Below are 11,482 nucleotides of genomic sequence, written 5' to 3' on the forward strand. Positions count from 1 at the left end.
TAAAAAATTAAGAAATAAAGAAAAAGTTCCTCATAAACTAACCATCTGAGTGTGGCGTGAGTGTGAATGTGGGAGGGCGTGCTGAGGGCGACGACAAGGAGGGTGTACTGGGAAAATGTAATTTCCCCTGGCACATCTCTAGAGACAGCTGATAGAACTACTGGTCGATCCCCAAAGTGTGAGAAACATTGCTTAAAAAGAAAGAAAAAGCTTGTATGATCGCAGGTCGGATAATCCCTTGCTAGGGCCACACAGTACAGCCGTGAGCAAACACACTCTGCCTGGCCCCTCTGGGTCGGAGCCCCGACTCTCACCCACCCAAAGGCCACACGCAGGCCAGGCTCCACAGGAGCTTGTGATGGGCCCAGGGAGCCCAGACACTCACAGAGGGTCACAGTCTGGGAGGGATGAATATGGAACAGAAGTTTTAGTAATTCAGAGAAACCTAGACTTAATGCACTATCTAGAGATCCCACTCTACCAAACTGATAAAAAGAAGCAGTGACCATAAACTGTAAAGTGTTGGCTGCTTTGGGAGGGGAGGGGAGTCAGGGCAGGTGGGGCAACAGCACCCGGCAAAGGCTGACCTCAAAGCTGGACATGGTCCACCTGCTACTGATTCCAGGAGTGACCCTTTCTGACCAAGGAGTGCGGCCCGATCAGTTGGGAAGAAGCACATACACTTGATATTTGACATGTTGAGTTTAAAGTGATAATGGGCCATCTAACCAGGCATGTCTGAAAGGCACAGAAATGTCTGTAAGTTATTGAGTGGAGTCTTTGCGCCAACAGTTTTACAAGACTTATTTCTAAGCCTCCCAATAATCCTGTAAAGTAGGTGATTTTGCTCTCGTTTTATATAAAAATGGAGACAGAGAGATACATTATCATGCTCAGCTTGCGAGGGGCAGAGCTGGAATCTGCGCGGAAGGTCTGCCTCACTTCAAAGTCTGGACTAGATCCAAAGATCAAATTGCTTGGAAGTTGCAAAAAGCTAAATCTACCCGGATCAAACCAAATAAACTCCAAGTCTAACCCCCTTTCCGCCAGGACTCACTGTTCCTGCTGGTAACCCACTGTGTCTGTGACCTTTGCATAATTCGTGCACCACAGAGATGGGTGTGGATGGTGCTGTGGGCTGCTCCAGAGGTGCAGATCACCTGCCCTGGGATTCTCTTTGGGGAAGGGAGGGCCATTTGACCCACTTCCTCATCACCGTCTTCCATCCTACCCCCAATCATTTCCATTCCCCATCTGGGGACTAAGGGCTCAATTCTGACTGAATTTAAGCCCGGTGACTGCCTAAATTAAGCCCACCAAGACCTTTTCTCTCTCTGTTTGTTATATATATTTCAGGTCAGTTCTGAGAAAGCACAAAATATTCTTGAAACACAATTAGCCCCAAACAAAAGCCAGATGCAAGAGTTTTATAAAGACCCAGTTGCTTAGGGGAGCCACAATTTATGTCAGGAAGAAACTTCAAAACAGAAACCAAAACCAAACAAGACAAAGATACCTTACCATCTCCCTGCCTATCCGGGGTGGGCAAATATTTTCCAAATGGAAACTGCTAACAACTTCAAGCATAAGAGAGCTCTGTAGGATGTAGGATTCTTGCTCACAGACCCCAGAAATAGAATTCAGGCAGAGGGAAAAATTCTGTAACAAAGCATGGCCCCAGTGGGATAAAATGTGTTACTTTGCATACATAGAGCATCTCTGATACGGAACAACTGCAATAATTAAACTCTGCTATCAAGAGTGAAATTCCACTGCTTTAAAGTTTTATTGGTGAAATGAAGGCTTGTATTTGTTAAAGATTTGCCCAGGGCCACATAACACCACAGTTTGGATTCAAAACCAGGGTCAGTACCCAGTGTATGTGCCCGATCCCGGAGCATTTCAGGGCAAGCTGGCCAAATTCTAATTGGCAGAGTCCACACTGGTTTTGTCTGAGGGCTGTCTCTGGCTGTCAAAGTCCACTCTGTCTGCCCACAAGTGGGGCGGAAGCACCAGAGGATGAACATCTCCTAAGCCGAGGCTCATGTGACATCTGACTATATGATGCCCCGATGCCCTTGATCCTCTGGTACATGAACACTGAGGCTTGTGGTCTACACTGCACGGGCTCTCAAACATCCCCAGAAGGATCAAAATGAGTTAACTGTGGTTGTAACTTGTTTAGTAACAGACCCTTTATTGGCTCTCCTCCCATCCCTGTCTCATACCTAGAGTCACTTCCCAAATAAACCTTACAGTCAAAACTCTGTTTCAAGGCTGGTTCCTCAGGGAACCTAAAAGAACACAGCCGAGCCTATCTGATTCCAAAGCCCAAACTAACTTTCTCCAACATGGTGTTGAAGTAGGTAAAGGCTGTGCACGATGCCCATTTCCCTAAGTGGGAAGGGCAAGACGGGGAAGATAGGGAAGGAGGGGACACCCATGGGGGCAAACACCCAGAATATCGCGACAAAGCCAGGTTAAGTTTGTAAAGACACATCTTATTGTAAGACATTTATGAAAGATGATGATTCATTGTGAAGACTTTGGGGAAATAACCAAGGGTTTCAACCAGAGCACCAAATTGGCCTCTCTAATCAGCAACTGACATGGGGACAGAGTGGCAGGAGGGTGGGCAGCCTGAGTACACACAGAACCCTAGAAAAAATGGGGTCTTGACTTGTAGGGTCGGAAACCGAGTCCCGGCAGGGACTGCCGTGCTAGGGCTTGGGCGGGTCCATGTGAAATCGCTGCTTTTGTCAAACAAGGTGAACTGTCAGAAATTCGTCTGGTCGGGGATCCCTGGGTGGCGCCGCGGTTTGGCGCCTGCCTTTGGCCCAGGGCGCGATCCTGGAGACCCGGGATCGAATCCCACTTCGGGCTCCCGGTGCATGGAGCCTGCTTCTCCCTCTGCCTGTGTCTCTGCCTCTCTCTCTCTCACTGTGTGCCTATCATAAAAAATAAAAATTAAAAAAAAAAAGAAAAAAAGAAATATGTCTGGTCAACCTCATAGACCTGGCCTGAACGTCTTAGTTTTGGACTTTCTAGGATTCTCCAAACAGAGTCTCTCATAAAGCATTTTGCGTTGCAGAAAATGAGAAGATGGGTTCGACCTTGACTGGCTGTGTGGTGGCCAGCGAGTCACCCATCGCTGAGCCTGGTGCTCTCATCCGTAGAAGCGGTGATGGCAGAGCCATTCAGAGGGTTGTTGGAAGAATCAAGTGGATAATCAGGGTTGTTGGAAGCCTGGGTCACCGTCTCCAGGACAAAGCTAATGCTCAAGAACCAGGACCCGTCCTGCCGTGCCGCTTCCTGCTGGTCCCAGTCTGCGCCTGGAAGAGAGCAACCCTTCCTGTCAGGGATTGGAGCCCCACAAAAGCAGAACTGACAATGAGGAGGCTGTGTTGATGGTCTGTGGTTTGTGTACGGTGAGCTAGACACATTCAGACAAAAGTAAATTATCTGACCTGATCTGGAAGCTCCCTAGGAACATTTTTGGTACAACATGGTGGGGGAGGGTCTGTGAATGGCCGAAGCCAAAGTTTTAAACTGCAATTGTAAGATTTCTGGCATTTGTAAATAGTCAAGGGAATTGTTTGGGGGTAGAGACAGGAGTTTCATTTCAGCACTTTGGAAATCAAAATGCCAAAAGAGACTAAATATTTGGGACGGAAAGTTCTCCAAATTTTCAGATCCCTTTGAACTAAGCTTTGTACACAAAACTTAGATGGAAGGTTCTAGAAGGTACAATATAATTCATGGACAGCAAGATTTAAATTCATAGGACATGGGTCCACGTCCTACCTCTCCCACCTCCTTGTGTATGATTTTGGACAACTTTTCAAAATATCAATTTTTGACATAGTAACATGGGAAGACTAATCTATCATCTATGCTTAATATGCTAGAATATATTACACAGTCCAGGGGTGATAAAATAAGAGAATGTCCAAAAATATTAGTTTAGAAACTGAATGTAATTCCTTATTTGATAAACCTATGATCCGCACACCTAAAACAGGCTGCTGCTTCCTTCGTAGTGTGTTATCCGAAGCCGCAGAAGACACAGTTTAGAAGAGGAATGGAAGTCGCCATTCCCAAGAGGGCTAAGCACACCTCAGTTGCATGTGCAGGGGGAACATGTGATAAAATCGAAAGGGCAAGTTACTTATCTTCCTATCTATAAAGCAAATTGCGTTACTTTACCCTCACAAAAACATTGAGTTTTTTTAACTGTCATGTGGTAGATGGCACACACTTCTTATATATCTGCGTAGCAGGTGTGAGGACTTTCCTTTTGCAGACAAGACAACTACAGAGCACGGGAATGGACGACTTGACTCCTACTCCATTCAACGCATAGCTCTCACGTGTTTAACTTGGTTTGGACTTACCCCAAACCAAACTCACGATCTTCCGCCCAAAACCTGAGCTTTTCCAGATGCCACTCTCTCTGCCTGTACAACACACTTCTAGTTACATAGGGGCCCAAACTGGAGAGTCCTGCTGCACACTTTCTTAGGCCTTGCTGCATACATAAGATCAACTTTCATGTTTCCTTAACTCTGTCTCTAAAATGCACATCAAACGTGTCTGCTGCTCTTCATCTCCACGAGTGCTGACTCGTCGGAGTCACTGTTATCCCCATCACCTGGGTCATAAGAGGGCATTCTTTTCATCTCCTTCTATCTCAGACTGGGTTTCCCCTCAGCAGTGTCCTAGGCAAGAACTTGGTTATGGGTAACTTATGTGGGAGTGGATCCCAGAAGCGGACAGGAGGGAGCAGCCAGAGAGAATGGGCACCAGAAGAAAGACAATAAGGCAGGCATCCTTGAGCTGATTCAATCAGAGCCAGCCACAGTCTGGTGCCCTGGGGATGCTCCACAGAACCAGAGACATTGAGTCTCCGACTTGTACCTACATGATGGAAGACAGGGGCATTTATCTGCTAATCTCTGGCCCCATCAGCAGACAGTTGCCCCCTGCCGGAGGTAGCACCCCTGCACCTCCACATTTCTGAGCTGCAGCTAGGCTAGACCCCTCCCCACCAAGGTTTTGCATTGATCCCCAAGTCAGCCTTGCAAGAGATGCTAGAAATGGGAAGTCGTCAGTGCCCTAGATCACTTTGCTACACCGTGATACTACATGAGACTATGCCTCCCAAGAGACTACTGCCATTGCCAGAAGCTTCTAGGAAGCATAAGCCAATTTTCAGGGTAGAAAACTTCAGTATGACTGACACTTCATGGAATGGGGATAATTTTTGCTGATGTTGCATAAGAAAACTGTCTTCCTGCTCATATTAACCTTGGGAAGATTAAAAATAAAACTTTAGAAGTTGGACTCCATCAAAAATGTCTGAACGTATTGTTCACCCTTCAATACAGTCAACATTAGCCAATGCAGCCATTGAAATTTAAATTCATTATAATTAAATACAATTAAAATTCACATTCATAGTTAAATTCAACATTTTTCACGCACTCAGTAGCCACATGTGGCTGGAGCTACAGTGTTGGACGGCACTTCCATCATTGCAGAATGTTCTGCTGGACAATGCTGGTCTTCATCATCCATGCTTGATTGCAAAAATAGCCATGAGCTCTTGCCTTCCCTCTCTTGAGGCCTTTTTATTACGTAATTCTGCAGGAACTCTACAGAGAGATGATGCCTATTTCTTCACCACTCAATTCCAAGCTTACTATGTGCCTTGCTTCAGCCAATGGGAATTCAGCAAGATGGGTGCCTGTGCAGGGCTGACACGCACTTGTGCATGGAGCTTGCTCTCCCGCGGCTTGTGGTTCCCATCAGTTCCTGGCACATGTGTCCCCATGCTTTCTAAGTCTCTGAGCTTTCCCCTCATCTCGAGATTTCTTGGGCCTGAGCTCACATCATTCCCTCTGCCAGAAAAGCATGTTGCCCCTGGTCTGGTCCACCACAGGATGTTTGCATGTGGAGCCCACCCTTAAATCTCTGCCTCTCTCTGTGAAGCTTTTCTGGATTCCCTACTCCAATGACCCCTCAGTGAGAGGGCCTCTTGTCCGGGCCTTGTCTTGTCCGGGCCTCTGTGCTCGGCACTGAGTAGACACCTCCTAAATCCACAGGATATACTTGGATATATTTCACAAATTTATTCTGTAATTTATGTAACTCCTTGCAAATTTGTCAAATGGATGCAGTTCGCACACTGAGCACATCTGCTGCCCATCCTCCGCCCCAATTCCTAAATGTCGCTCTGCTCACCAGGAGCTAACTAAAGTTCTGTGCATTGCTTTATGTCCTGACGTTTAGCCAGGTTCCCTCATTGTGACGTCCCAATAATTTCAGACCATGAAGATAAAAACTGTGGCCTAGCAGACTGAGCCTCAAACTCAGGACATCCCAAACACTGCTCGTGTATTAGTGCTGGCTCTGAGATGTCCCCATGCACTCCTACCATCCTCCTTCAAAGTCATGATGGAAGAGACTTGTGGAATGTTCCACCACAGAGAGGACTCCTAGCATGGATGAATGAGGACAACTGTAAAAAACAACTTTAAATCTTGTATTAACCTCAGGCTTCCTACTTGCCAATTTTGATCTTGAGCAAGACACTTACCCTCTTAGTGTCTTGCTTTGTACATCTTCAGCTGGATATAATGACCTCCCTGCAGAGCTACTTGGGAGATACAGCCTATGTTTGCCATGTGTGTAGCAATGTAGCTAACCCCATGTCTGGCATTTTGGCACAACTCAACAAGTAGCAACTTGGAGAGAAAATCTAGATTCCAGAATCCATTATTTGTTAGGAACTCCTGACGTGTGGGATCCCTTCCTTAGGAAGCATCCTAAGGACAAGGAAAATATGTCTTCCTGTCTTAGAAGCTCAAGCCATTCCACCAGTGATCAAAACTGACATAGATGAGCCTTTTTACATTTTGCTTGACAGGTGCTTCTCAGAAATTTCTCTGGATATTCAAGCTGAGGTCACACCAGGCCCCCTCCCCCCTACAGGGGTGAGAGTCAAGTCCTAATATAAGGGCTATTAAAGTGAGGCCAGAGGGAGAAGTCTAGGAAACTATAAAGAAAAGCAAATCCAAATCTGCCAATTCCAGCCAGTATTCTGGATAGGGAGACCTTCCAATCAAATTTCTAGTACCTCAAAACAAAACATGTATGACATTTTGGCCAAATATTCAAAAGTCTGGTAACAGGTAAGTGTAGGGAAAATTAAAACCCCCTTTTCTGTGTACCTGTAGAAAGAACAACCATAATAAAAACATAACAATCACAGTGCAGTTATGCAGATGGAATAAGATGAGGGAATTAGACCAGTTTGCCCAGAAAGAAAAGGAAATATTGAGAAGCCATTGACCTTCGCTGCAGGGCTGATCTTTGTATTCCTAGCAGCTGTGGTTCCAGCTGGATGATACCTGGAAAGGTCTCTTCTCCACCTGCACCCAATAGCTAGTCTTGCCATCCCTCTTGGTGATAGAATTTTCCCTGCCCTATGCAAAACCACTTTCTAGACTTTGAGTTAACTTGACTTTTAATAAGGCTTCCCCCCCCCCCATTAGGATCTACTTGGTAAAATGCAGTGAATGATTATGAGCAATCAGTGATGTTGGGGTTTACTGCAGTTAGCACATGTACTTGCTCACTGATATTTAAGGCTCCATCAACACGCGTAATGCATTTGGGCAATGGTGACATATCTGTGGGGCAAAGTGGAAAGTCAAGAAACTCAGGCTGTGCTCTTGGCTCTGTCAATGGGGAGCCATGTGGTCAAGCCACTTTCCCTGTCTTGAGTCAGTGTCCCCAGCCATCATAAATTGAAGGCCTTGGATAAAATATCTCATATCTCCTTCCGCTAAACATTTCTTGAATGTAGAGATTCCTGGCGACAGCCCAAGAGAAGGAAATACTGGTTCGTTTGAATTCTGAAGAGATAGAAGACAGAGGACAGAGAGAACGAAAGTTGGAGAGGACGGGCGTGGGGGAGGAGGCCATGGTGAGCAAGGCGGAGGCCAGCCTCGTGAGCTGATGCTCTTGGGTGGAAGCCCCAGCACACAGGCAGTGGGAGAGCACCCATCATGGGACATGTGGGAGGAAGGGAAATGGGAGTGACCCCGAGACAGTCTCTATCTCCTTCTGAGGCCATCCTTGTGGCTCTATTCCAGAAGGATCTCACCAGCATCCCAGGAAGTCGTATGTGTGGGGAGGAGTTGACGTCCCAATATGTTTGCTTAAAGGACTTAAAAGTAACAGTCAAGACCATGGTTATTTGAGTGAAATCATAGATATCACACTAGGAGGGTCGTCAGAACTCTTCTCTAGCCCTCACATTGGGTAGCAGAAACACTCAAACCCAGAGAGGTAGATCGACTTGCTTAGGGGACACACAGCTAGTCGGCGAACAACACAGTCTGCAAATAAAATTTTAATTAGGGGGAAAAAATCACCAGGGATTTGATTCTCAGGTTCAAAATGGTGAGCCAGAATCTCCTTTTCGCTTACATCTCTTAACCGGAATCCTATGTATTAAGACAACATACGAGGAAAGTAGAGCACGTGGAATCAGCTTAGCCCTACTGGGCTGGCCGGTCTGATGTGCATAAGCTTTGACCCTGATGACAGCACTCCCTCTTCTAGTGTCGAACGTTATCATCACAACAAATAAATGTCTTCCACTGGGGGTGAGAGGCCAAGGCCATGGCTTTCTTAATTCTAGATGCAAAATAAGCAAACAGCTCCACATTTTGACCTTGATCATATGGAAGACTTTTCCCTTAAAACCAGAAATAATAGCAATTTAGATACTAAGACAGAGCATAGTAAAAGAAGAGGGAGGAGGAGAAGCTGAGGAGCGGGGAGGAGAGAGGAACAGAGAGCAGAAGGAAGGCAACAGTCCACAGAAGAAGGAAAGCCTGGGGTACTGGAGGTTGCCATGACATTCCCAAGCATAATTAGAAAAAAATGTCATTTCCCAAAAGAATAACAAATATTTTCCCAAGGCAGGGACTCCTGCCTGCAAAGATACAGATCTTGCGTTTTCATGACACACACAGATCGAGTGCCGCCTCATTTGGGGAATTTGAGGTTCCTTGATTCTGAAGATGAATTGTTTCAATTTGGCATTTCCAAGGTAAAAACATCAGAGACTCTCTCCGATTTCAGATCGCGGTGCTAGCGCCGCAGACGGTCAGGGGACCAGTCAGAGCAAACCATCCCATCTCCTGCTGGCACATGTTGGACCTGGAGCCTTCCCCAGCAGCTCGCAGTTCCAGGACCGTGACCTCAGATGCCTCCCAGCCATGATTCCCCAGAGCCTGCCGCCTCCTTAACCTCACCTCACCTGCTTCCCTTGATTGGGGCTCTGACCTGTTACTTCTCATTGGCTTCCCTGCTTTCTATCTTCCCCTCAAAGCTTAAAAAATAAAAATAAAAATGTTCTGGTCCTAGAATGCCTGGGTGGCTCAGGGGTTGAGCATCTGCCTTTGGTTCAGGTCATGATCCAAGGGACCTGGGATCAAGTCCTGCATTAGGCTCCCTGTGGGTCTCCTTCTGCCTGTGTCTCTGTCTCTCTCTGTGTGTCTCTCATGAATAAATAAATAAAATCTTTAAAATCTTTAAAAAATGGTCTATGAAGGGCTACTGGTCAAGCAAAGCCCCTTTTCCTTCTGCAATGTGACAAAGAGAGAGACTGCACTGGGGACCTGGACCCTGTAGGCAGGGGAGGTGGAGGAGGAGCCCGGTGAAGGAGTAGGGGTGGAGTGGGGAGGGCAGAAGCAGAGCCTGGGCCTGATCTTAGACAGACGTGAGCGAGGCTCTTCACACAGGACCTTAAACCGCATCCTGGATTTTTTGAGGGTTCATCCTACTTATCAAAAGCATCCTGTAAGGGATCCCTGGGTGGCGCAACGGTTTGGCGCCTTCCTTTGGCCCGGGGCGCGATCCTGGAGACCCGGGATCGAATCCCACGTCGGGCTCCCGGTGCATGGAGCCTGCTTCTCTCTCTGCCTATGTCTCTGCCTCTCTCTCTCTCTCTGTAACTATCATAAACAAATAAAAAAAAATTAAAAAAAAGCATCCTGTAAGGGAAATACTATTCAGAAACCACCAATATTTGTGGAGCTTTTCTCTGGCAGGTTCTGGATTGAGTGAGTGTTGTATGCATTGGGTCGCTAACACATTCCCCTTCTAGACTTTGCACTACTGCTAAGATTCAGTGCTGGGGTCATGTCACCTCTAAGGACAGTGATTGCAGTGTGACATGGCAGGTAGGTCGGTGGGTTGAGCCACCACCTGTATTCAAATCTGGACTAATTCTCCAGTGACATGGGAATCTGTATGGAATGGGGATGGTGCTAGCCAGCTTCTGGGCACATTGGTCCCTCCAGCTGGCCTCCAGGTGGGCAGTGTGTCCATCCCAGCAGTGTGCAATTGCTCTTCTGAAAACCACAATAGTCCACAGATCCAAGTTTTAGGTGTGGAACATGGAATATGCTACCTCCCCAACCTCAGTATATTGTGCCGTAAAACGAAGGTGATCACATCTACCTTGTAGGATTACGTAATGACTAAATTACCGGGCACAACACACACACCACCAACAAACATCTGGGGTCTTCCCCACTCACATCTTTCATATCATTCTTCTTGCAAAAATGTGAACATTCCCAACATAGCACATTCTGATTCTGCTCAACAGATAGACAAGAAAGGGGAGCTCCTAAAAACCTGCAAGACTCATCATGATGATTGCAATTGAGAAGAGCAAATTGGGTGATAGGTTATTTTTAAATCTTTCTATTTCGAAGAAAAGGAGAATACTATTCATTAATTGGACTAATCCCCTGACCAAAAACAAAACAAAACAAAAAAGAAAAAAAAACTTATTTTTTTTTACAAACAAACAGAAAAAAATCCAATATGCTCAGGCTCACTTCACTGTTCATCTGGGGACTGGACTCCGCCTGTGAGCCGTGCATTCAGGCCTCCCCCTCCTCCACCCCATCCCTCCCCACCCCACTCCAGGCTCCAGGTTGCTGGGTCTGTTCTCAGTTAAGGGCAGGAAAGTCTGGAGCTATCACTACTTGCTGAGGATGCCAATTCTATGGAAGACTGCAGGCAGCATGTCTACATTTTCACAATGCGGTTCTGTATCCTCAGTTTCCGTCTCTGGTAGTTTCTGCTTCAAACTTCCCACTTGCAGACCCTGCTCCACATAAGGAAACCTGTCTCACACCCTGCCTTTCCATGAGGAACCTGAGGCCCTTTCTTCATTCAAAATAATCATGATTTAGACGTGCTTCTATAACTTACAAAATAAGAAGAGGATCTGGTGTCTATCAACATAATTTTTTAGTGAAATATAAGCTCCTGTATCTCAAAAACTTCAAACAGCTTTAAATTCTAAGAAGCAGAAATTAGCCATGAACTTCCCCCCCCCTCCTCCCCCAAAGTCATGGTCAAAACAAAGTATAAACTGTTTCTAAGTCCT

Source organism: Nyctereutes procyonoides, unplaced genomic scaffold, assembly GCF_905146905.1.
Source record: "Nyctereutes procyonoides isolate TBG_1078 unplaced genomic scaffold, NYPRO_anot_genome, whole genome shotgun sequence".
Taxonomy (NCBI): Eukaryota; Metazoa; Chordata; class Mammalia; order Carnivora; family Canidae; genus Nyctereutes; species Nyctereutes procyonoides.